The following is a 27459-nucleotide window of genomic DNA, read 5'->3' on the forward strand; positions in this document are numbered from 1 at the left end:
TCACAGGTGCTGGCAAAATGCGGGAAGGCAGCATGACGCCGCTTTAAATAGCAGTTCGTGAAAGCCCACTGGGCGTATCCGCAAAGTGCATCCTGGTATTTGAAGTACATATTCTCAGCGGCTGCCACTCCCACATGGTAAGTATTCAATACCTTGGTAGGTTTCCGTGATGGTAACTGGTTACTGCAGGACTGTTTTGCTCCTTCAATTGCAGAAACAACAAAGCTCCATACTGCAATGTTTGATAACATGCTGGACACCACTTCATGCGTGGGGGACCTCTCCGTGACCTTGGTCGGGCCACAATTTAATGCAATACGAGGAACCAGACTTTGGAGAGGCACACACCTTGTTACTTCCTTTATTCCTGCAAGGCAGTTCCGCTTACAGCCAGCAACCCCACAGAATTCAAATGCCAATGTTCATGTCCTTACGCGTTTCGGGCGTCATACGCCCTTGATCACAGGTGCTGGCAAAATGCGGGAAGGCAGCATGACGCCGCTTTAAATAGCAGTTCGTGAAAGCCCACTGGGCGTATCCGCAAAGTGCATCCTGGTATTTGAAGTACATATTCTCAGCGGCTGCCACTCCCACATGGTGAGTATTCAATACCTTGGTAGGTTTCCGTGATGGTAACTGGTTACTGCAGGACTGTTTTGCTCCTTCAAATGCAGAAACAACAAAGCTCCATACTGCAATGTTTGATAACATGCTGGACACCACTTCATGCGTGGGGGACCTCTCCGTGACCTTGGTCGGGCCACAATTTAATGCAATACGAGGAACCAGACTTTGGAGAGGCACACACCTTGTTACTTCCTTTATTCCTGCAAGGCAGTTCCGCTTACAGCCAGCAACCCCACAGAATTCAAATGCCAATGTTCATGTCCTTACGCGTTTCGGGCGTCATACGCCCTTGATCACAGGTGCTGGCAAAATGCGGGAAGGCAGCATGACGCCGCTTTAAATAGCAGTTCGTGAAAGCCCACTGGGCGTATCCGCAAAGTGCATCCTGGTATTTGAAGAACATATTCACGCATGAAGTGGTGTCCAGCATGTTATCAAACATTGCAGTATGGAGCTTTGTTGTTTCTGCATTTGAAGGAGCAAAACAGTCCCGCAGTAACCAGTTACCATCACGGAAACCTACCAAGGTATTGAATACTCACCATGTGGGAGTGGCAGCCGCTGAGAATATGTACTTCAAATACCAGGATGCACTTTGCGGATACGCCCAGTGGGCTTTCACGAACTGCTATTTAAAGCGGCGTCATGCTGCCTTCCCGCATTTTGCCAGCACCTGTGATCAAGGGCGTATGACGCCCGAAACGCGTAAGGACATGAACATTGGCATTTGAATTCTGTGGGGTTGCTGGTTGTAAGTGGAACTGCCTTGCAGGAATAAAGGAAGTAACAAGGTGTGTGCCTCTCCAAAGTCTGGTTCCTCGTATTGCATTAAATTGTGGCCCGACCAAGGTCACGGAGAGGTCCCCCACGCATGAAGTGGTGTCCAGCATGTTATCAAACATTGCAGTATGGAGCTTTGTTGTTTCTGCATTTGAAGGAGCAAAACAGTCCCGCAGTAACCAGTTACCATCACGGAAACCTACCAAGGTATTGAATACTCACCATGTGGGAGTGGCAGCCGCTGAGAATATGTACTTCAAATACCAGGATGCACTTTGCGGATACGCCCAGTGGGCTTTCACGAACTGCTATTTAAAGCGGCGTCATGCTGCCTTCCCGCATTTTGCCAGCACCTGTGATCAAGGGCGTATGACGCCCGAAACGCGTAAGGACATGAACATTGGCATTTGAATTCTGTGGGGTTGCTGGTTGTAAGCGGAACTGCCTTGCAGGAATAAAGGAAGTAACAAGGTGTGTGCCTCTCCAAAGTCTGGTTCCTCGTATTGCATTAAATTGTGGCCCGACCAAGGTCACGGAGAGGTCCCCCACGCATGAAGTGGTGTCCAGCATGTTATCAAACATTGCAGTATGGAGCTTTGTTGTTTCTGCCTTTGAAGGAGCAAAACAGTTCCGCAGTAACCAGTTACCATCACGGAAACCTACCAAGGTATTGAATACTCACCATGTGGGAGTGGCAGCCGCTGAGAATATGTACTTCAAATACCAGGATGCACTTTGCGGATACGCCCAGTGGGCTTTCACGAACTGCTATTTAAAGCGGCGTCATGCTGCCTTCCCGCATTTTGCCAGCACCTGTGATCAAGGGCGTATGACGCCCGAAACGCGTAAGGACATGAACATTGGCATTTGAATTCTGTGGGGTTGCTGGTTGTAAGCGGAACTGCCTTGCAGGAATAAAGGAAGTAACAAGGTGTGTGCCTCTCCAAAGTCTGGTTCCTCGTATTGCATTAAATTGTGGCCCGACCAAGGTCACGGAGAGGTCCCCCACGCATGAAGTGGTGTCCAGCATGTTATCAAACATTGCAGTATGGAGCTTTGTTGTTTCTGCATTTGAAGGAGCAAAACAGTCCCGCAGTAACCAGTTACCATCACGGAAACCTACCAAGGTATTGAATACTCACCATGTGGGAGTGGCAGCCGCTGAGAATATGTACTTCAAATACCAGGATGCACATTGCGGATACGCCCAGTGGGCTTTCACGAACTGCTATTTAAAGCGGCGTCATGCTGCCTTCCCGCATTTTGCCAGCACCTGTGATCAAGGGCGTATGACGCCCGAAACGCGTAAGGACATGAACATTGGCATTTGAATTCTGTGGGGTTGCTGGTTGTAAGCGGAACTGCCTTGCAGGAATAAAGGAAGTAACAAGGTGTGTGCCTCTCCAAAGTCTGGTTCCTCGTATTGCATTAAATTGTGGCCCGACCAAGGTCACGGAGAGGTCCCCCACGCATGAAGTGGTGTCCAGCATGTTATCAAACATTGCAGTATGGAGCTTTGTTGTTTCTGCAATTGAAGGAGCAAAACAGTCCTGCAGTAACCAGTTACCATCACGGAAACCTACCAAGGTATTGAATACTTACCATGTGGGAGTGGCAGCCGCTGAGAATATGTACTTCAAATACCAGGATGCACTTTGCGGATACGCCCAGTGGGCTTTCACGAACTGCTATTTAAAGCGGCGTCATGCTGCCTTCCCGCATTTTGCCAGCACCTGTGATCAAGGGCGTATGACGCCCGAAACGTGTAAGGACATGAACATTGGCATTTGAATTCTGCGGGGTTGCTGGCTGTAAGCGGAACTGCCTTGCAGGAATAAAGGAAGTAACAAGGTGTGTGCCTATATATATATATATATATATATATATATATATATATATATATATATATATATATATATATATATATATATATATATAAAACGCCCTGAGTTTGCTACCAATAACTTAGCGCAAAAGATTCATTCTGGGATAAACCAAATCCGAGGAATGGCGGGCAATGGTTCTTCTGTTCAATGTGCGCCAGGATGAGGTCATTGCACAAACCCGCCCTCTGCTAGGGACGTTGATGTGCATGTGCAGTGTGGACATAAGCGGCCAGCAGAGGGTCAGATTCCTTCCGGGAAGGGTGGGTTTCCTGTGCTGTGTGAGTCAGGCTCCATGAGGAAGCACCGTCCCTAGCTTTCAGGAAGAGGATACGGCCTGTGGATGACGTTTGTCCTGCACTTCAAACCAGCTGATTCCTACTTCCCTGAAGATGGAGGACAAAGGTGCATGAACCTCTCGAGACAGCGTAGGCTTAAGTGCACTATTTCTATTAACGCGGGGCTGTATCGGGGTGACAGGGTCACTGTGCCGCCATGCTCCTGATGTCATTGTTCATGACATTCACATGTGATTCCTGCACAGGAGAGTCTAGTCCGGGTCCATGTCAGATAATGAACATGGATCATGATTCTCCGTTAACACGGGTGTGACACCCTCAAGTGCAGGCCATGGCACCGCTAACAGCTGGTCGCAGATGACTATACCTAGTTGGTAACAGGACCTTGTAACTGCCAGACAAGAGGAGGAAGATGCCTGCCTACCGTCCATTGTCAAGTGGTTTGGTTTGCCCAGAGTGGAAGGGTGTGTGTGTCTTTGTGTTTGAGAGAGAATGTCCATATGCAGGTGAGAGTTTGCATCTGTGTGATTGTGTAACCCCTTCCGGGCATGCGAGTCCCCATCCCCCTTCCATCTTGGCCATCCCCTGCATCGTCCCCCTCCCGCCAAGCATGTTTGTGGTGCATAAAGGCTGCAGTTTTTTACAAAACATGGATCATACATCTTGCAACTTATTGGTTGGTCATTCGTGACCCATGTTTGTTTATTACATATCACTCTGAATATTGTCCGCTGGTTTTCCGTCTATCTCTGTCTGACACCACTGCCCCTGAGTGATGGCCCTTTAGCAGGTGTCTCATGTTCTGCGGGTTCTAGGCTTCCCTTGCTACCGACCTTGTTGGCAGCCGTCAGACCCAGCCCCGGCTACATGTACCATTCCGCTTCCCTGGACCCTTGCTGGCCAGTCGCCTGCTCCCCGTGTCCCTGCCGCGTGGCATCCCAATGACACTGTCTGAGCAGCTCTTCTCCCTAGGTTACTCTTTTCTCTGGGTCCTCTTTTTGCCCTGCCTCCACCATGCTGCCAGCGGTTTACTGATCGGTGGCAGCTACCCTTTCTGCCCATTCGAGAGAAACCCCTCGGTTCCAAGACCCCCGCTATCCTAAGCAGGAACGCGTCTATGCCCACACCGGTTGAGTGGACCCCTGGTGTCCTGATGTTGATCCACCAAGGACACACGAAACCCCCAGCCGTAGCCCTACCTATCTTTGACATGGTGCTTTCTGGTTCACGCTTTGGCTTGTCCGCCTCCCGATAGTGGCTGCCCCGCCCCATACTCGGTGGGCTATAACTTAGACCCTATGCTGCATGCTGTGTGGGTTGGCTGTGCCGTGGCCGATAGCCTCGCTGTGCCTGACGTTTCTCCAGTTGAGTCGCTATCTGCGTTACTTTACCGCTGGCTGTCCTCACTTGCGGGGGCTTCGCTGGTTATCCAGCCCTTGGATGCTTGTCTCCCTGACCTCATAGTGTTTGAGCGAAAAGCATGTCGGCTGGGATTGGGTATCAGTTCTTGGCTACTCTGAGCCCCTTACAACACTTAGAAACCCTTCCCACTTTCTTTTTGAATGAGTCGTTGATTCCCCTGACTCCGTTGCCCCTGTACTTTAGTTTCACTAACTGCCCCACGCTGCCCAAAATGTCAAGCGATATACAGATCTCCTGTATTAATGAAAAAGCAGTGGGTGCTAACTGAATTCCGCCGACTAGAGCACTCCAATCTGATAAGGTTGAAACATGTGCATTGAGACTATCACGTGAAAGGACGTGGCACCTTAGAAGAACGTGAACTAGCCTCTAATTTCCACTATTGTATACTCTGTCTGCTGAAAGGTGCACTTGTGTAATCTTTTAGGGATGCCTGTTAAGTTGTCCCTGTGAGTTTTTGGTGACCCTTGTGTCTGGGTGAAACATTTCCTCTGAATGCTCATAATTAAACCGTTAATACTGGTGGGGATGCACAGAAGACATGCTGCACTACTTCCCACTGATTCCGCCTGTGCTATTTGGGGCATCTGAGATGCTCCGCTAAGGCAGTGGTGGGTCACTATGAACTGTGTCCCTTTCAGAAGCCCGGAAGCCCTATGGATCGTCCTACCAGCTTAGCTAGCCCCAGAATGAATCAGTGTGTTTCCTGTTCTGGGGCATGGGCAGGGATGACCGCACGAAACCCATATATTCCTTAAAATGCCCTGTTCCTAGCATCACATAATGTACTATTGTGCTTGCTGACAGTTGTGGGAGATTACACTGCTTGCTCCCAGTAAGGAGTAGCGGTGAGATTTGGACTTGTGAATGCCAATCCACTGGTTCAACTGCTACTTACCCGCCCTAGTTGGGCTGCAACTTAGGCAGAGACCTTCCATCGTTTCACTACAGGCAGTGAAGCCTCACGATTGTTACCATCTAATTAAGTGAATTTGACTGCGTTTCCCTTACTTAATTCATTTTGCCTCCCTGCCTACCAAATATGCGGGCGCTGGGGCCTGATTTGCCACGATTCTTTAAAGCACTTGTACCCACTCTTGCGTACATTCCTTATGAGTGGTGTAACACCCTTCCAGAAGGGAAGCATCCATTACAACGCAGTCATTACATCGCACTGCTTTTACCACGCGACTGTTACAATGCAACTGCCTTTACATCGCTTGCCATTACAACGCATGCCATTATAACGCATTATAAGGTAAGTAATGGACAATTTTAAGTTTTAGGGTGGGTATGGGTTTTCAGGTAGTTGGGAATAGTAATTTTTACCACTACGCTATCCAACACTTTCCCTACTGTTGCACTTACTGGAGTGAGAATAGTAATTTTTACCCCTACACTATTCAACACTTACCCTACTGTTGCGCTAAAGGTATTATGCGTTGTAATGGTATGTGTTGTAGTGGTATGCGTCGTAATGGTACTTTTTAAAAATACATTGCAATGGCATGCGTTGTAATGTCACGTGATGTAATGGTAGTTGCCATGTAAAAACCTCATTGTAAAGCATGCATTGTAATTGTTTGCGTTGTAACGACATATATTCTTCCAGAAGCTTCGCACCTGCAGTAGACTGGAACCCCTGCTACGACCTTAAAACACCTTGCCTCTATTGGTGGTACTTGAACCCTTGCAATGGGGGGGGAACCTGAGACTCCAGATGGCCAAGACCTTGCCTCTAAGCTATTGCTCCTGAAAGTTTTGCTTGTCTAATTCCTTGCGTTGTGCCCCCAATCAGTTTCTTAGACAGTTGTCTAGGTGGGAGAGGGTAGCCGGGCCCATGCACTACATGTCAGCTCCTGCTCAACACCCGAGCCCTTCGGAACCCATATATCAATTAATAATGCCAGGTTCCGGCATCACAATGCACAATTATGCTTGCTGACAGTTGTGAGAGATTGCAGCGCTGACTCCCAGTGGCGGAAAGTGGTGGGATTTGTACCTGCGAATGTTAACTACTGATTCAACTATTACTCCCCTGCACCAAGTGGGATGCCAATAGGCGGCAGTCTTACTACAGGCAGGCTTCACAATTATTATCTAAATCAGTGATTTCGGCTACATTTCCCCTTCTTAAACATTTTTGGGGGTCAACCAACTTTGTGGGCACTGGGGCCTGATTCGACATGCCTGAAAGTTATACTTGTTTAATGTATTAAGCTGTGCGCCAGTCAGTCTCTTACACAGTTTTACAGGTGGGAGAAAGGTAACCGAGCCCATGTAATACATGTCAGCTCATTACCTGTCGCCTGAGCCATTCTTATAGTTTAGGGAGAGTTGAACAATAAATTGTCCCACTTGGAGCCAGGTGATGGTTAGTACCTGTGTGGGTACCGCAATTTACCACGCTGGCAGTGGCAATTGGTGGTGCAGGCTGCGGTGGTCTCTTGATGCGGGCCCAGTCGCTTTTTCCTTCATACCAGAGTGGGTGGCAGCGACCCTTATTCCACACCCCAACGTTACACGGATAGCATCAAACCTCTGTGTTTAAAGCAGTGAACGAGCAATGTTGTGCAAGACAGCCGGCTACAAGTACTTGGCATATAGAAACACAAACTCAGAACTAACACGTTGGCCATGGTTCACCGTAACACTCTGCTGTGTACATTGCAGTTGGATGCAGCTCCCCGCTACAAGCTCAAATGAAGCACTGTCCCTCCTCCACGCACCTTTCATCCTTTGCCCCTCCATTTTTTCTCTTTAGCACGTCTTCCCACCCTGGATTTCCAAAGTTCTATGCAAACACACAGGCTTAATTTGGCAACAGTTTTTTGCTTCCTGTGTCCTAGTTAAAGACTTTTTAGCGGAATCCCTTTAGTATTTGATACATTTGTTGAGGTTCATGCAACTAGTTGCCATGAGAAGAAGTCACAATGCTGTATTCTGCTTTATTTACCTCAATGTCGATTCCCTTACAGAATCTGTTTCTGCTCCAATAGTGAAACGCATACTTTTGCCATAAATCAGGAAGAGCAGAGCTAGTAGTCCCTGATGGGACTCCTGGAAATCTGGCAAAACTACCTACTAGCACATTCCGGTAGGCCCCAGACATATATTTGAGGGCCCCTGTTCAGAACAGCTTTCACTTTATGATTGAGTTTCAGCTCCGTCATGTCCTCTTTGGCCAAGTCTGCATAGGACCCTGATTCAAATTCTATATGTGTTTACATCTAATATTTAGGGATAGTGACGTGTTTTCAATATTGTGACAGCTCACTAATACTACAAATAATCCCTGTGACCTATGAATAGAAGTCCTGTTTTGATCTAAAGAAACTTTTGTATGGTAAAAACGCAACATTTCCCTGCAAAGTGTCTGTAATAGACTCTCACACATGACCCGCATTAGAATAAATTAAAGGAAAAATGGTATTTGAAACAATCTGTTTAAGAAACAGTGATGGTCATCAGGGGAAGACTCTCTGCAGAACAGAGCTGGCTCTATGAGGGATTCTCCTAAGGGCTGGGGCCCTGGGCCAGAGCCCACTTTGCCCATGCCTTAAAATGGCTCTGCTTGACAAAAGCACTAGCCCACTGACCTATTTACTTGCAATAAACTTTGTGCCCTGTCTGGTACCATCTTTGCCGCAGGCCCATTAACCTTCCCTATTGCCTCTCGATGAAGCAACAATTTCCACCGACAAAAACTCCGGTCCCTCCCCTGGCAGGACATTAATCACCGAGGTTATCTCGACCTTTCTTTTTCACCTGAAATTGCAGAGGACGAGGGCAGGGCACTAGTGGGGCTGGTAATGGGTAAGGTATTATTCTGCTGCCAACCATACCTCAGGCCCTGAGAGTGATATTGCTGTGATATGCGAGATGTTTCTAATATGTGATGTTGGATGCTGTGTACTGCCTGATCCATCACTGAGCTGTAACTATGCAATCACTGCTGTGTAAATTGTCAGAACCTTCAATAAAAGCTTTATAAATAAAAATAAAAAATCCATACCCCAGGCCCGGCCTGTTGGTAAGCATTAGGTCTTTTAGTATGAACTATGTGAGAAATGTGAGCCCGGCCCTAATTCTTGTAGTGATAAACTCTTGTTGCTTCCTGACCGAAGCGCTTTCAAGGCAGCTTTTCTGTCTTAATCTCCTGCTTACTCCTTACTCATGCAGGCTGTAAATCCAACTTGCACTACTAGATCTGCCATTTATCTCTGCGATGCCGGCCCCTGACTAAGGACTTTGAATTTTCGGCTAAACTCCCACTACGCCGGCTTGCACACTGGCCAACTGCTCAGTTCAACTCTACCGCGTACATTGCATGCAGCCTCGTTTGTCTTACATTGCCATAATTGAGACGTGCTGTGTTTTTTTTATATCATAAACACCATGTTGGCTAAGAAGTTTCACTGCTTATACCATTTACCCCATTGTATTCCTTGAGGGCCACTCACAGGGAAGTTGCCCTTTCCTGTGCTCCAGTGCATGGACTTGCCCAGGGGAACAAAGAAACTCATGGCCAATTCTCCTGCTGTGCACGCGGCAATCTCCGAACGTGCTCCTTGCGATGTTAGTCAAGGCTCGCCTGCTCGTGCGATAACACTGCGCCCTGTAGTACGGCCGCGAGCCCTACATGCTGTAGCAGGACTACACAGTGATTCATTCAATGAAGCTCTCTGACCACACCACTTTCTTCACTAGCCTCTCTCACAGATGCGATCACTCCAAGGCGATGAGGCGAGGTCCGATTGTGGTAAGGTCAGACTCTGCCGCCTTTTGACCCTCTTTATTGCTCCACCCTTCTTCATGCTATTGGGCGGTTCGTACTTAGGGTAACCAGCTGGCATGGGTGCAAATTCAGGACGGTGAGTGTAAAAATTCAGGACAAAGGGTCAAATTTCAGGACAAAATTTCAGGACAGGAGGTCAAAATTCAGGACAAAACTTGAGGACAAAAGGTAAGTTTTAAAGACACATCAGAGGAGGTTGCGGAATAGTATATAGTAAACCCATCCATATCAAAACATATTCAACCATTTCCAAACCTATCCATCATGTATCCTTCCATAAATCATTTCACTCATCCATCCATCCACCCTTTCACCCTATCCATCCGTACACTCATCCATCCACTCTTCCACCCATCCATCCATCCATTTACCCTTTCATCCAGCCAGCCATCCTTTCACTTACTCATCCATCCACCCAGTGACACACCCTTCCACCCATTCAACCATCCATCTTCCCTTTCTCTCTCCATCGACCTTTTCACTTTGCCATCCTTCCTTTCATCCATCCACTCACTCATCTATCTACTCATTCACTCATGATCCATCGATTGAACCTATCATTCATCCATCCTTTCTCTCATCCATCCACCCTTTCACTCATCTACCCATCCTTTTGTCCATCTACCCTTTCTTTCACTCACTGATCCATCCTTCCATCCACCCTTTTACTCATTCGTCCATCTATTCACCCTTTCACTAATCAATTCATCAATCCATCCATCATTTCACTCATCCATCCACCCATTCACTTGCCCATCATCTACCCTTTCACTCATCCATTCATCCTTTCACTTATCCATCCTCCCTTTTACCCATCCATCTACCCTTCCACCCATGCATCCATCTATTTACCTTTTCTCTCATGCATCCTTCCACTCACTCATCCATCCATTTATCCTTTCTCTCATTATCCATCCATTCACCCTTTCATTCATCCATTTATTCTTTCTCTAATCCAGTCAGCTATCCATCCACCCATCCCTTCACTTACTCACTCGCCCACCTTTTCATATTAATTATGAGCTGAGCCGTTGTCTGCAGAGTTGCAGACAGAAGAGTCCCATCAAGAATTTCACCTTTGCTGTAGTTTCTTATACATGGGGTGGGGTGGGGGTAGGGTTCACTACGCCCCTACACATAGGCAATCTGAAAAAGTGGAAGTCATGAGTCATGCATGATGCATGATGCATAGTGCCAGGCCATGAGGTGACTGTGACATGGTGTTTGTTTCCAGGACTTTTAAGTGGGATGAAAAAACTAGGGGGGTCTCGCCAAAGGGGGTGTTGGATGTAATTAAGGGCGTGGCTTAAAACACCTAAGCTAAAAATCTGTGCTTAGTATAGTGTGCTGCCCGACTAGTATTTTGCCTCTTCTGTCATTGTATCCAGATATATAACACAACAAGTAACGTTACACCTACAACAACTGTTAACTATTGGTTTTTTCAATGGTTGCTAGCTGCATAAAATAACAAGCATTGGCATAGCCAATAGGTCTCGCTTTTGGGACCTTATAAGTATTTAGTTATGCAACTGTTGCATGGCTAAACACTTATAAGGTCCCAAAAGCAAGACCTATTGGCTATGCCAATGCTTGTTTTCTTTCTAATCGCGGCACCGGTGCTTTACTCTTAACATTAAAAGTAAAGCGCGGGTGCCGCGATTATAGCAAAAGTAAAGAAATAGATATTTGTTTCTATTTCTTTACTTTCTAATTGCGGCACCGGCGCTTTACTTTTAATGTTAAAAGTAAAGCACCGGTGCCGTGATTAGCAAGCTAAAAATGCTACCGCCGGCCACAGCTTGCAGTGCATGTGCGCGAGTGGTGCGCGCGCAGCAATAATCACGCCATATGGCGCCTCTGCTGAAGCGCGCGCCCGCGCACATGCACTGCAAGCTGTAGCCGGCGGTAGCATTTTTTTAAGCCCTTACTAAAGTCTCCCTGAGCAGGCCATTCGCGCTGACTCAGCGAGACCTAAAAAAGCAGCAGCCATGGCTTCGTTGAATATATAATATTGAAAATGCATCAGTCCTAAAATGATGAGACTGTGAGAGAACTCTAGCCCTTTCTTTTTAACTTGTTTCACCGTCTTTCATCTGACAGAGTGCCCTGCCCTAGACCGAGGCAGGAGGCCCATCACATGCTTTGCAGCCCAGACTGCTCATTGTCATTCTGTATGTGGCAATCATCAGCAACATACAGAATGACAATGGGCGGGTGGGGCTGCTCTTAAGCTCCGAGGAGGAGTGCGAGGCGGCCCCATCAGGGGGCTGAGGCTTTTTGCAGAGAGCAGTGCTGTTCCCTGCAATGCCTAAAATTACGGACAAAAGGCATCCGTAAAAGGGATCCTCACTGACAACGGACGTGAGGTCCAAATTACGGACGGTCCGTAAAATTTACGGATGGTTGGTCACTCTATTTGTACTTTTCAAAAGACGCGCCCAATCATTACGCATCTTTTTCGTGGCTCTTTGCAATTCCGGTGGTCCCGCCGCCGTTTGGGGTTCCCTGCGGGCCCCTATCTGGTCTGACTTCTCCTCCCCTGGCCCGCGTCACATGTGCCTCTGTGTGTTTACGTGTGTGTGTGTGTGTGTGCGTAAATGAGTTTGCATGTGTGTGTGTGTGAGTTTGCGTGTGTGTCTGCATGTGTTTGTGTGTGTGAGTTCATATGTGTGTGAGTTTTGATGTATGTCTGTATGTGTGTGTGTGAGTTTGCATGTGTGTCTCTGTGTGTTTGTGTGAGTTTGCATGTCTGTGTCTAGGTATCTCTGTGTATGTGTGTGTGTGAGTTTCCATGTGTGAGGTATGGGTGATCTGCAGGCCTTAGAGGCAGATTATGCTAGTATGTGTAGTTCTAAGGTGGCGGCTTGACTCGACGGCCTAGACACAGCGATAGCTGCCTCCCTTGTCTGCCTTTAAATCACTTCACTGTTCCACCCTCTTCCCATTCCACACAGGGCAACATACCCAGTTTGTTGTGCTCCTGCCTCTGATTCACAAAAATCTCAATAAAAATAGGATAGGGAGCTTGTGCATCCAAAAGTGGTACAGATGAGTTTGGGCAGGGCCTAGGTGGCCTCTATGGGTACATCAATTTATCAAGGAGTGTGGCATTTTTGCTGCATGGTCTGGTGTTATGCGCCAACATGACATCAAACACCGTCAAACCGCTGATTGGTTCTCCAAACCCATGGTTAGGACTCACTCCAGAGACAATCAGTTTCCCTCTTAAGCGGAACTGACCTGCAGCATGTATGCCCTTCATGCCATGAAAAACCACAACAGCGGGAACAAGCAGACATACCACTCCACCAGCCATGATCTTGTTGTCTGCTCCCTACCTGGCTGCCTCCCACAAAAGAATTCCAAGCATGTGCACTCTCACACCTGAACCAGATCTGCTGACAAACTTCCAAGAAAGATAGTAAGAACTTTGTGACACTGCCCAGGGGGCAGATACCACAAACCATGCGCTGCGCACCAGATCTGCTGGCAAACGTCCAACACCTGTAATTAAATGTAATATGCCTGGGGTCCCTACCATACTGAGGAGAACATGATTGTTCACATTACTGTGGAAAATCTTCATATTTTAGTATGCTACTAAACCTCTCTTGTAAAGAGACGTCTTACATATCTTTATAATTAGGGCTCCTAGTTTTATGGTATTTACTTTTTTGACATTTCTGTCTGTATTTATCCATATTTATTTTTTGCCAACATTATCTGTATTTATCCATATTTATTATGGGTTTTGTGAAAAATAAAAAGCTGAAACTGGTATATTTCCACGTTTATTTAACCAATAAATATGCACTCATGCTTGAATGCCTGCCAGCTTTCAGTGATATGCACACCCACAGAAGATACATCAATGCACTTATATTATAATATGCACATTTCTGTATCAGCCTTGTGCGTATCTATTGCTGTTTAAACCTCTTTAATAAAATTCCTTTTTTATTTTACCCCCCTTACCTATCAATCCACACAGCGATTGACCTGGCAGTCATGGCAAAGTGTATTTAGAATCACTCAAAAAGCACCCAATTTCCGGTTTTATCCTCGTTTTAAAATAAATACAGACAAGAAAAAAAATTATTTTCTGTCTATATTTATCTGTAAAAATCAGTAAAAACAGAAAACAGAAATCCTTATTTCTAATCTATGACTTTAAATTATACGGGCATTACCACATTACTATGGTAAATATTCATATTTTAGTATGTTACTAAACCTCTATTCTAAAGGGACATCTTATATATCTTTATATTCTATGACTTTGAGTTAACTGTACCGCAGTGTTTAATCCCTACACCACCCTTCCAAATTTGGAGGTGCTCACTCACTCCGCTAACTAAATGTCGCACAAAATGTTTTGACATGAGAACTATCCTGCTAAAACTTTCTTTGCAGGGAAAAGTCTCCTGCACATAGTATGTTTGACTGTTTTCGACTCTCTCAAAAGCCCATTGTTTGCATGTTGTTGATTCACAGGAGTAAATGAAAAGCAGCAAAATCTTATGAAATTCACAAAGTTTGTACAGTTAAAAAAATCTAAAAGAATTTACTGACCATTTTGTTCAAAATGGGTAAATCTCTGATGTGTTAGCAGCTGGTCAAATAGAGATTTGGAGGTAGTCAGATAATTCGTAAAAGTTCCACATTTATGTGTAAATTTGCCGGCAGTGTATAGGTCATACTCATTGAAATATAGGATTTCCACATATATTTCTGTAGTACACTTTTCCCCTTATCCCTAGTGCATGAAATGTCAGCGTTGCAGAGATTCCCCGCTGAGCCTCTATTCCAGAGTTAGGAAAATTTCACTATTAATTATTATTATGTAGTGGAAATAGTTTATTTTCGAAATCTCTATTATTCCAAAACATTACCAGGGACAAATTGGGATTTTGATGCACTTTGACTACTCTTAAATTGATGTCTGTGTTGTAGATTACCTTTCATAACAAAATATGTGGGTTTATAAAGTACATGTTAATTGCTTAGAGCAGTGGTTTTCAAACCTTTTAATACCACGCCACCCCAGTAGGAAAAAAAATCACTGGGCCGCCCTCAGATTTTTTCACAATTATTCTATTAAATTGGCAATGTTTAAATAAGTCTAGACATATTTAAACATTGCAGTTAAGTTCTGTTACCATTTCAAAAATACAATCAAATACATGATTGCCAAACATAGTATTCTGGCCAGTCAGGCCTTACTAGCATGTAAACGTATCCACAGCATGATTATTCGAAATCGGGGTGGGGGGGGGGGGAAGGGGGGGTTCAGGAATATTTGGTGTCCCTTCCCTTTTGACTCACTCTCACAGCTGGAATACACATGACAACAGATGTTAGTGATGGCCCATTATAGAGTGGCTTAAGGCCTCTCACTTTTTTATGCTTAAAACAAATCACTGTTATCCGCATTATGCTTCTTTTGGCTACAGCCTGGCGCCCCCCCTTGGATCACTTGATGCCCCCTTATTGGGGCCAGACCCCCAGTTAGAAGACTCCTGGCTTAGGGCATTATGGCGGTGAATGGAAGTTGTACTCATTAACCTCGAAAGGTCGAAAGGTTGAGCACACTTGTCTGGATTTGACCTGTGACCCGGTCTACTAAATGGGATGCATTAGTCCACTGTGCCACCAGACCAGCAAATGTGTCAGACAATTCCCCAAATCTTCTCAACAATTTGTTTCTGTTCTACTCCAGAAGTGAAGAATAATGTGATTTAGTTCACATCCAAAATGCTTTGTGATTGAGACCCCCAAGTTTAAGTCCAGAATTTGCTTTTAGAATCCATTGCAATTAGCTACTTCATAAAATGTTGATTTGCCATGGAACAAGGCAATGAATAAACGCCACACTCTACCATATGGCCACTCAGTCTAAATGTTGATAGCCACAGTCTTGGGAACGGGCTGGACTGGGAACCCAAAGCAGCCCCGGCAACTTTTGTCAGACCACTTCCCATACGGTGCATAGCGAGTGCAGCGGGAAGCCTGACCACTGCAAAGAGGGTCTTTGAGAGGGTCTCCCGGCAAGAAAATTTGGGAAAAAATTCAGGATTCAGAACATAACACTGTGGTTAGGGTTGACTTAAACAATAAGAATTTATTTATACCCAAACAACCCTTTTCTAGCAACATCGAAATAATAAAAGACCGGGAAAAAAGCATAACTTTCTAACCTATACCATTCGGTTTCCATGCAGCTCTTTGAATGCAGTTCATAGCTCACTGTTCTAGATTAAGATTGCAACTTATGAACTGCACAGCAACAAAAGAATCTCTGTGAAAAAAGGAGTAACTCACTAAGCTATGCACTTAAAATACTGTTCTGTGAACTGCATGGTACACACCCTTTGCAGCAGGCTTATTAACCCTCTGCGCTACCTTAGATGAGCCAAAACTGCCACTAGACAAAACTCCCATCTCTTCAGCAGGTACATTAATCACCAGAGTTATCTTGACACTTTTATTGTTGACTAAAACTGCTGGATATACAAGAAACTTTGTGGTGCTTTTAAATCTGCTGCACTGCTACACAACCGGCCCCCACTAACAAAACCGGCACCCCACCCTTCCAGCCTCACGGGGAAACACCTGATGCCCGGTCCAGCCAGTCCGGCCTTGAACCCAACACACCTTTGCTGCTGGTGCTGAAGTAATATCTGGTAAACATTATAGCAACCAGTGACAAAAATACCACTATCTATAACTTTGCTTATCTGGGAAATGGTCACAGAGACTTCTACGGCCACAGCGACATCCAGTTCCCAGATTTGTGACGTTCTTGAACCAAAGCAAATTGTAATTGCGAAATATGAACACATGGACAACAACGGTACAGTGGACTGGATGAATCATATCTGTAACTTCAGTTGTGGTTGTTATTGCTCACATGACTCTGCCAGGCCTCAAAGTCTGTTTACAACACCTCGATCTTTGATGTGCAGAACACATTGAGCAAGACCGACCGACCTACGCTTTGTTATCAGTTTTTGTTGTCGTTATAACATACCATCATAAAAAACTTTATTTCGGTCATAAGAGCATAAAAGTGCAAGTGCAATACAACTCATACAAAAAGATTTTAAAAAGCACTGGCAAAATACACTAGTAGCCTATTAAAAATATCAGTCAAACCATGATCTAAATTCCATTAGATAAATAGAATATACATTTAGTACATAATGCAGGACCATATCAACAGAACATTTGTCTTTTCCAGAGTGTACAACACGGCCCGCTATACTGCCTTCGGTCTAGAGGTGCACTACACCCAAGGCCCTTGCGATATTGTCAGTAAAATATAAGTAAACTGTCAGATTAAAACATGTAAAAACTGCTACAATTGGTGATACAAGATGACAGTATCTCACTCTTGAAGCAATTTCCTTCTAGTGGCCCACATATGACCCGAAAAATGTGCTACTGAGCAAACAATCGCCGGGCTAGGGTCTGATCTAAGGATCCGAAGAGTTTAGCCATAAATGCGTATACCCAATTGCTTGCAGATTGGTTTGATCCATTTTGCTCTTGGGCGGGGGAACACCGGACAAGCAAAAAATGCATGGGCAAGTGACTCTGTTGCAGAGCCGCAGCTGGGCCAGATCTGGGAAATGGTGGAAGGCGGGAAACATCCATTACAATGCGAGCATTACAACGCAATGCCTTTACAACACGGTCAATATAACGCAGTATCCATTACAGCGCATGCCATAACAATGCATGCCATTCCAACGCATGTCCCTCACTGACCAGCACCTTTCCTGATGGTAAGCACTCGGCGGTGTTAGAATAGTAATTTTCGTTGTCAAGGCGTATGCGTTGTAGTGGCTTGCATTGTAATGGCATGCGTTGTAATGGAAGCTGAGTTGAATTGACCGCGTTGTAAAGGTATGCATTGTAATAGTTTGTGTTGTGATGTCATACATTCGTGGAAGGCTGATGCCAGGAACCTGTGAAAGTGTTCAAGGGAAGGGAACCAAATCTGAATTGCATATAAAGTTTCCTGTCTTGAGCAGATTTGATAATGTCTAAATATTGTTCATATGAACTGATCAGTTTAAAATCCATGAATTTCATGGTTAAACGTCCTCATAATAGGTTAATAAGTGAAGCCTGTGCTACCCAGTCCCAATACTGCTTTTTGACAAGATCTTTGCGAGTGAGTAATGCTGGGTCCGTTACATCCTAATAGCCCTCTAATCCTATTGTGGTTAGTAGGGATTTCACATTTCGTAACCAAGCTAGCTGCTTGAAATAATCAAGTTTGCTTACTTCCAGTAGGGCAGTGGCATATGGGAGCATGAATTACAACATCCGGTCAAAGGTTGGTTGTGTAGCCCAACATTACTTTTATCAGCAAATTTTATAGGACTACCTCAGGTTGGAATGTGGATTGTAGTAATCCATGCTGTTGTGTGCACTGCAATAACCTAGCGCCCTGTGTCTCAGGAAATCCGCAACATTAGCATGCGAAGGTACGCTGAGTCGTGAAGCCTTGGCGCTTCCTGAGCGTGTTGTGTGAATCAGCGACTGTGGTCGAATGTAGGAAACTACACGAGGGTGCAAGTACGAAGCAACGCTTACTAAAAAGGAAATGCAGCTTGGCTCTGACAACCGACCTGAGCTGAATGTAGTGAAGACCAGCACACTAAGGGGCATATCAGAAAGCTGGCGATAAAAAATTATCACCGCTTTAGCGTCCGTTTTCAGACGAAAAGCGGCGATAATTTTATCGCTTAATCAGCAAGGTCACGCTAACGCATGATTCCTTGCTTTAGCTCCCTATCCCATAACGCCCACCTTTGCATCTCTAATGAGATGCAAAGTGGGCGTTCCGTCCCAAAATAACTGGAGAAATGTCGCTAACTGACATTTCTCCAATTATCAAGGGAATCGCTAACAGGCATAGCGGTAAGAAAAGTAGCGCTAACCACAGTTAACTCTACTTTCCTTACGCCTGCTTTCACCCTGATTTAGCCATTATATCCAATGTAAGGTGGATATAATGGCTAAGTATGCACTGCCTTATCAGCAAGCTAACGCCAACATGTGTGAGATTATCGCTGGATTTCCAGCGATAATCTGACTTTTGGCTGTTAGCGTGAGGATTTTTATTGCTTTTAAGATAAGCGTTGCTAATAGCACGCTATCTCAGCGATGAAATTCCACGATAGCCGGCGATAATTATCCTAGCGCCAAGCGCGCTTAGCGATAATTATCGCCGGCCCTTGCTGATATGCCCCTAAATTCTAACTTCTTGACATATGTGACTTCAATGGGATATCCACCTTTTCTAAAACAAGTCTGCTTTCTCTTTCGATTAAAGCTTTAACTTCCACATTACACCAAATACAAGTGGTTTAAAAAATAGAGAAAACCCCAGGCAAGCAAATCTTTACAATGTCAATCATCTTTTATCAACCGGACATCACCCAGCGCTCCAGAGAATGAGGAGAGGTTTTTGGAGGCCAAGACTTAAAGACACTTTTTGTATGTGGGCATATCAGCCCACCTAGGAAGAGGGCCCTTTTTGTGGCCACTTGTTTCAATCTGGCACTATCTGTGTCCTCTTGCAGTGGCCCCAAAGGCAGCTTCCCACAATCACTTTAATGAAGCCCCCACCCTGCCTAGAAAGACCTCGCCCACTGCCCATTTCCTTGCGCCGGCATCCATAGAAATTGCAACAATACGTGCACCTCCTTTCGAGGCGTCTTCACCAATCTCTTGGGGTCTCTTTTCGATGCCAATGTCTGGTTTTCTTACAAAGGCACTGTGTGTTCTGTGCTTTCGATTGTTTTCTGTCCCTTTTTTGGAGAGCCTTCTTTCTTCTGGATGAAAGGGAATATGGCAAACTTTAATATTTCAGTGAGATTTTCCATTGTAGTTGTACCAGTGACGGAGGGATTCAATAAGAGGTCTGGAGTGTCCAGGTTCCGGTGAAAGGCACAATTTATTTAAGGGTAATCTTAAGGGGAAGATTGACTTGGCTTATCTAATATGTTTAGGGAAGGCACTCCACACCATTGCCATGTTTCTAAGCGGCCGATTACGATGGCGGGCGGCCTTGAGTCCGCCCGCCATTGTAGCGGGATTGGGACCGCCCGCCTGTAAGCAAAAGGTCCTGCACCCCTAATCATGATGTGACCGCCACTGTGGCGGTCGCATCCAGGGATTTCACATTGTGGACGGTACTGCTGGCTGCAGCACCGCCGCGGTGTTGTAAATCGCATTTTGTGCATTTCCCTGCACAACGTGGCAGGCACCACGCGATGCCTGCCACCTTGTGCATGGAAATGTAGGGGAGTACCATGGGTACCCCCAGTGCACATACACCCTCCCCCACACAGAGGGGGCTGCAACGGGCCCCTGAACTCAGCCTTCGGCAGCCTTTCCATGGTGGTTTCACTGCCATGGAAAGGCTGGTTGATGCCAGCGTTGTAACCTGGCGGACGGTGCCTGCTAGGCACCGCCACCATTTTACCCATGCTGACCGCTCCGCCAGGCAATCGTGACGATTGCCTGTGGCGGAAGCGGGGAGGGCGGTCTTTGTGACAGCCGCGGTCACAAAGCGATTCCCCCGCCATCCTAATGTGGCGGGGGGAAATGGGACTCAGATGGTGGAAGGACCGCCATCCTAATGATCCCCTAAGTTCTTTCTAAATCAGGTAATATCCAGTTTGAGCGGAGCTCGGCATTATTATTTTTGAGTCGCTGCTCTGTCAATGTCATAATGGATAGAAGTCGATCATCTTCAAATTTCCACACCTGTTCATGTCCGACTTGTTAACACCAGCCACTGATTTTCCTACAAGGTGAATTAGGTTGCATTTGCTCTCAACTGCTCATGCTGCTTTTGGGGGAACACTAGAAGCTAGATACCAACTGACTCCATTTCATGCAGGAGGCAGGAGGGTAATTAGTACTCTGAGTAAATACTGATTACCCAGAGTGAGGTACTTAACCAGTGGCGGCAGGTGACATTTGAGAGTGGTTAGGCGTAAAATTATTGCCACACTGCACTGCGGCGAGCGAGAAAAATTTGAAGAAAGAGTGGATAAATGCTGCATTTTCAAGCAAATTTGAGGAAGCAGGAAGGTTAACAAAGCAATACAATTGAATTATTTATCATTTAAGAAATTGAAATTTTTTATGAGCTATAGAGGACAATCTTTGCGTATGCCGATGTTATCATTTGCCCATATTAACTTTTGAACACACTGATACACTTGTAATGGTTTTAACTATACCATAGATACATTCATTGATTGTGCAGTGCTGTATATCAATATGATGACACTATTTCCTTAAATTAATTTTCTGTTTTCATGCAAGAAACGCCATTTTAAAAAAAAAAAAGTGCAACTGTGACTTCACTACAACATTCTGAATGAGAGAGCCAAGGGGAGTTGTGTGAGAGAGTGAAACCAAGAGGAGCTGTGTGAGGGAGAGAAACCAAGGGGAATTGTGTGAGGGAGAGAAACCAAGGAGAGTTGTGTGAGGTAGAGGAACAACATACCTATTTCGAACAGATTGCCTTCTAAACAACCAGAAATGCTATAAGTAAATAAACAAATGCAGGACATGGCAGTTTGATTAAGTTTGTGCCATTGGCATGAACCCAAGAAAAAAGCGCTTATATTTTTACTGTCTTCTCTGCAGAATTCACAGGTTTGTCTCTGCAGATTTTGCCCTTTTAAAGCTAAAATGTGAAACATTTCCTTTTAGTTTCTGATATTTTCTGAGGATTTACACTTTCTACGCATCATGAAGGTACAGCAAGCATAAGGCGCTGCGTGATACATTTTGGTGACCGCGCAAGGCAACTTTAGCAGCGTGTGCCTCTATGGCAGAACTCTTATGTTTTTCTTCAAGTTATGCACGGCGCATAGTGAGAACATTTCCATAACACCAGATGATTACGTGAAAACCCAAGGAATGTGCATTTTGACAGCACTGCGGGCAGTTGTACCAAACTACATTTAGCAGTAACATGCCCCGTTAATGAACAAAAAGCAAGTTGACACCACCGTGATGACCCAGCTAAAATTCAGTTTCATTTACTTTGGCTTGATCGCTATATTCTGTAGTCAATTCTCCTCCGACGTGTTAACGTCGCCATCTCGGTATAAATTGCCCCGTAGCTATTTCATTGCTACAAAATTCTCCCAAACCTGGCTTTGCTCCAAATACAAATTTCTGACCATCAATCACTCAAGATAATATATGTTGACATGACACCCATACAACCATGAAAATTGTTTGACTTTTCGGTGAAGTGTAGTAAAGTGCTATATTTAGTGGCACGGAAGGAGTTATAGAAAAATCATGCAGCGCAGGTGGGAAGAACAAGACTTACTCGTGCCGGCTAGTGAAGTTGCTACTCATGGTGACTTCGCTGACTGTTGACGGTAAGCAGATGCTAGTAAGAAAGTTCCCCCTGTAGAGAAGAAAATAAGTTAAGAGGGTACTTGCATTCGCTGCTGGTGGTAATTCCACTATTAATGCACACAGGCAGTGGGAGCGAATGTAACGGTAAAAGCTGGCAGAGTAGAACGCTTGCCTGGCACCACCAGGCAGTGCATTACGAGCAGGGCTGAAACTGGTTTTAAACGTCAGAGTGGGCCCTGATCTCACAAAGTGCCACTGAATAACTCCACAGGGATCACAAGCATCGATAACGCCCAGCTCAGGGTGGTGGAACGATGGGAGTGATGTATTTCAGATCAAGCAGCGAAAGAAGCATCATATAATCCAACAGAGTGGGCGCACCTTTCCATTAAGGTGCTCGGCATGCTGTCAATTGCGTATTCACATAGCTTTCAACAGAATGTTTTTCATCGTTCCAAAACGTGACGTCTATGAAGCTGAGCTGCGCGCTGTCTGTCTACGGGGTCTAATTTAGACAGAAGTCTTTGGTTGGCTTATGTGAAATGACACCTACCCGCTACTTACACGGAGAGTTCGTGAATTCAATCTGATATTATTGGTTATTGATATTATAATGGATAACATTTGTTCGTACTATCAGTACATCTGGGTCGCATAACACCCAATCCTGTTGTCGAAGGAACCGCCCCTCCACTAACTTTTCGTTTGCGAGTTTGATTACAAAAAATAAACCAAACGTAATTATTCCTGCTTTATGGAGCAGAGGCGATCATTCCTGCCTGTAATTTCATGGTAAAAGACACACAATTGATGGACGGAATGCAGAACAAATCAAAACATTCACCCCGTCAAGAGATTCTTTTGCACACCATGCCACCCCAGTTTAGACCTGGCCATATGCAAATCAGTCTTGACCCTGTGCCTCCTGGGAACAGTCCAGCCCGAACTGCCAAGCCAGGTCCTCCCTGGACTGGAAACAAGCATCCTAGGACCGGTTTTGGGGTTTCACCCCTCTTCAGCCAGGATAGCTTGATTCCAGTGGCACAGTGAGCCCAGGACCCAGTCTCAGCATACCTGGCGCACTTAGGGCGAGAAAGCAAAAGACACACAATTGATGGACAGAATGCAGAACAAATCAAAACATTCACCCCCAGTCAAGAGATCTTAAATCCATCATTAGGCCCAGATCTCTGTACTGGGGTGAATGTATGACATTGTTCTGCATTCTGTCCATCAACTGTTGTTTTTGCATTTGTCACCCCGAGTGGAACAGGTATGCCCAGACGTGGGTCCCGTGCTCTCCATGCCACTAGAATCAAGCTATCCTGGCTGAAGAGGGGTGAACAGTTTGGGCTCACAACAGTGGATAAGCCACTCCCCCCTGCCCTCGAGCAGTACGGCCCACCCGCCTGCCCCCCAACCAGGCCCTTCTGCTTTCTCGCAGTGCGAGAAGCAGAAACATATAATGGTAGTTTTACCATTTTATGTTTCTGCTTTTCGCCGTGCGAGAAAGCAGTGTGACGACGCCCCCACACCCCTATGGAGGAGCCACCGCTGTACTTAACAGATGCGGTAAATCCCTCCAATTGCAACAGGGGAAACGGGGAATTAGATGGTGCTTCCGCCATCTATTTCCTAAAGCTTTGCTTTTAGTTCACACATTTTTCACTCATAAAATTGGTAATGTCTGTTCAAGCTGAAATTTGTCAGCGGAAAATTGTTTGGATGCTGAATTCGGATCCTTGTGCAACCTTCCGTTTGCACATGAATCTGAATTTACCTTTCTACTTGGAATCAAACTCAAACTGCTGTTGGCTCAAAACCCCAGACTCGTGGCATGATGAAAGATGCAGCTTTGTGAACAATGCTATGACTTTAAGAGCATAATAGCTTTCTTTTAGGCATCTTTTAAGGATACACCATTGTGCCTCTCACAACTCCCCTTCGGTCTTCCACCATCTTAGTTCATCTGATCTGTGCGTTCTCCTTTCAGTCTAGTTTTGCTGGGGCCATTTTGTTCCAATTATTCTATAATAAAAATCAGATTATGATGGATGCCCTGCCTGTAGTTATAAGGAGGAGGCAGATTTACATGTGTCCTGCCCACAGAACAATACGTCAGCGCTGGCTTTTCCAACTATGCAAGAACTTAGGTTTCAAGCAATGTGCTGTGGCATATAGAGTTCTAAAATATGACACTCACGCCCCCATTGTCTTTGCTGTTTCCCGCTTCCTAAATTCTATGTGGCATGCTCAGCGGACCTTTTTAAAATAGCAATCATGTTGCTACTTTTTCGTATTTACATATTTTTACTGTATCAATTTGGGATAGCAGCTCAATTTTATCTGTTTTTAATTGTTTATGGACTTTTTTTTGCACTTGCATTCTACGGATCCTACAATAACATCTAGCTACAGACCCATTTCCCTCCTGCCTTTCCTTGCCAAAACCATAGAAAAACACGTGAACTCGGTGACTACCGAGCTCGTAGAAACCAGCAACCTCCTCCACACGAGTCAATCCGGTTTCCATGCAAATTTCAGCACGGAGACGGCCTTACTCGAGATCCCAGAATCCATCAAAGAGACCCTCGATGCAGGTGGGAGAGCGGCCCTAATCCTGTTGGATTTATCTGCAGCTTTCGACACCGTGCCCCATGGCCGACTCCTACATAGATTAGGGGAGTGTGGCCTCGGTGGCATGGTGTTAAAGTGGTTCTCCTTCTTTTTGGAGGAAAGAAGCCAGGAGGTTTGGTTCCCCCCTTTTGCGTACCACATTACCCCCCTCAAAGTTGGAGTTCCTCAGGTCTCCATCCTAAGCCCGCTATTGTTTAACTTTGAGACCGAAATAAAGTTATTGAATGGAATGGATAATTTATGTGGCTACCACTTCATTGCTTATATTTCGATGTGTGTTTTGCTTACAGCTTGCTTAGCTCTTTTTCAATTACCCTTTTAGCTTCAATGTATTTTCAGAATCGAGTTCTGTCTTTGTAGCCACTTTTACCGCCATGTTGTGTCCTTTGCCCTATCATATCTGTATTAGCAACACAGTACCCTTATTCTCTGTTCTTAGCCACTTTCATAGCCACAGTCACCCTTTAGAAGCCACATTTTGACTCACATTGTAGCTGCATGTCTGCATTGTATCTGTCTTAAGCAACATTGTACCTTTAGAACCACCTTCTCTGGTGTTGTTACAGCTGTTGTTACATTGTCTCTTTTTGCCTGTATCTTTTGCAACATTGTCCCACTGCAGGCACATCTACTGTTTCAGCCTCCATTATAGTGTATATTTTTGGTTGCCTTTCTATGAACTTTTTTTTAGCAACATTGTATCTTTATAGCCAGATTCTCCAGCCAAATTCTATTGTTAGAAGCACATAGCATCATTTTAACCATATTGTATCATTATATCCAAGTGTTTTCTTTTGTGTGGCCTCGTTGTATCTATGTAGCCATAAAGTACGCGTATCCAGACAAAGGCAGTGTGGCGGGCTTACTTTCAATGAAAACATAAGGAGAATTATCATGACGTCACTCTATATGTGTATTGGGATTTTTTCTCAGCGCAGACCTAGAACAGGAGCACCAGAGAGGCGCTGATTCTTTGGGGTTTTGGTCGATGGTACATAAAGCGTGGATTCACCAGAGACGCTTACGGAGAAGTGTGCCATGTCAGTGTTATCATTCATTGATAGTTCAGGTCTTCTCAGAAATGTGGTCGTGTGTGACAACAGCACTTCCCAGAACAAACAGGAGATGAGCGAGGAAAGATTGTACTGTGAGTACATCGGGGCTTCTTAAAATGATCAAAAACCTATAAACGATGGTAAATTAACGTATGCATTTTTAAAGTGCACATTCACGTCTTTGGGGATAAATAACGCCGTGGTTTGCTGCCCAGCTCAATGGAACTCATTTTTTTTTATCGACCTCGGAAAGATGAAATGCTGAGTAAACTCACCAGGATGGGAAGGTGTCACCATGAAGTCAGACACAGACTCATGGAGTGCATGCGTTTACCCCAATACTGAGTAGGCATTCTCTATTATGGACACCACAAGTGGGGATTTAAGTGTTTATGGAAGTCATGCTATGTGGTTTAAAATAATATGTAATTCGGATGTGTGCGGTCGCCGTTCATTGCCACACGAGACCCCAAGACAGATTTTTCATATGTGGGTCACTGGAAGCCTGGAAGAAATCCAGGGAGGTCTCTGAGGTGAGATATAGATTGGTATGTGGGAAGGAGTTTGTCGGTGAAGAGAGAGAGAGACATACACACACACACCCACACACCACACATACCCCCCACTCCAGACACACACACCCCACACACCAAAAGCTCCCGTGGTGCAGGGGGGCCCCCTGAGCTACGGGGCCCCCTCCGGCACTGGCATGCCCCAGGGCTGAGAGCTTTGAATGTATGATGTTACAACGCAAACATTTACAACGCATGCCTTTACAATGCAGTTTTTACATTGTAACATCCATTACAACGCATGATTTTACAACGCATGCCTTCACAGCTCATTTTTTGAAACTACATTTACAACGCATGTCACTACAATGCATACCTTTACAACGCATACCATTACTACACATATTACTTTTAGGGCAACAGTAGGGTAAGTGTTGGATAGTGTAGGGGTAAAAATTACTATTCCCACTCCAGTGAGTGCAGCAGTAGGGTAAGTGTTGGATAGTGTAGGGTTAAAAATTACTATTCCCCATTACTTACCCTATAATGCGTTGTAATGACATGGGTCGTAGTGACATGCGTTGCAATGACATGCGTTGTAGTGACATGCGTTGTAATGGCTGCGTTGTAATGGCATGTGATGTAAAGAATGTTGTGTTGTAATGACTGCGTTGTAAAGGTAGTGCGTTGTAAAGGTTGTTTCCCATGGCTTCGGTCTGGGTCCGAAGTGTGAGGTGTGGGGTGCTCCCTCGTGTACTTTGCCGGGGTGCCCCCTCAAGTTTTGTTACCCCACTGACACGAAGATAGATAGACAGACAGACAGACAGACAGACAGACAGACAGACAGACAGACAGACAGACAGACAGACAGACAGACAGACAGACAGACAGATAGATAGATAGATAGATAGATAGATAGATAGATAGATAGATAGATAGATAGATAGATAGATAGATAGATAGATAGATAGATAGATAGATAGATAGATAGATTCATAGATAGATCCTTCGATTTTAGCGATGGTTTCTGTTCCC

Source organism: Triturus cristatus, chromosome 12 (assembly GCF_964204655.1).
Source record: "Triturus cristatus chromosome 12, aTriCri1.1, whole genome shotgun sequence".
Lineage (NCBI taxonomy): Eukaryota > Metazoa > Chordata > Amphibia > Caudata > Salamandridae > Triturus > Triturus cristatus.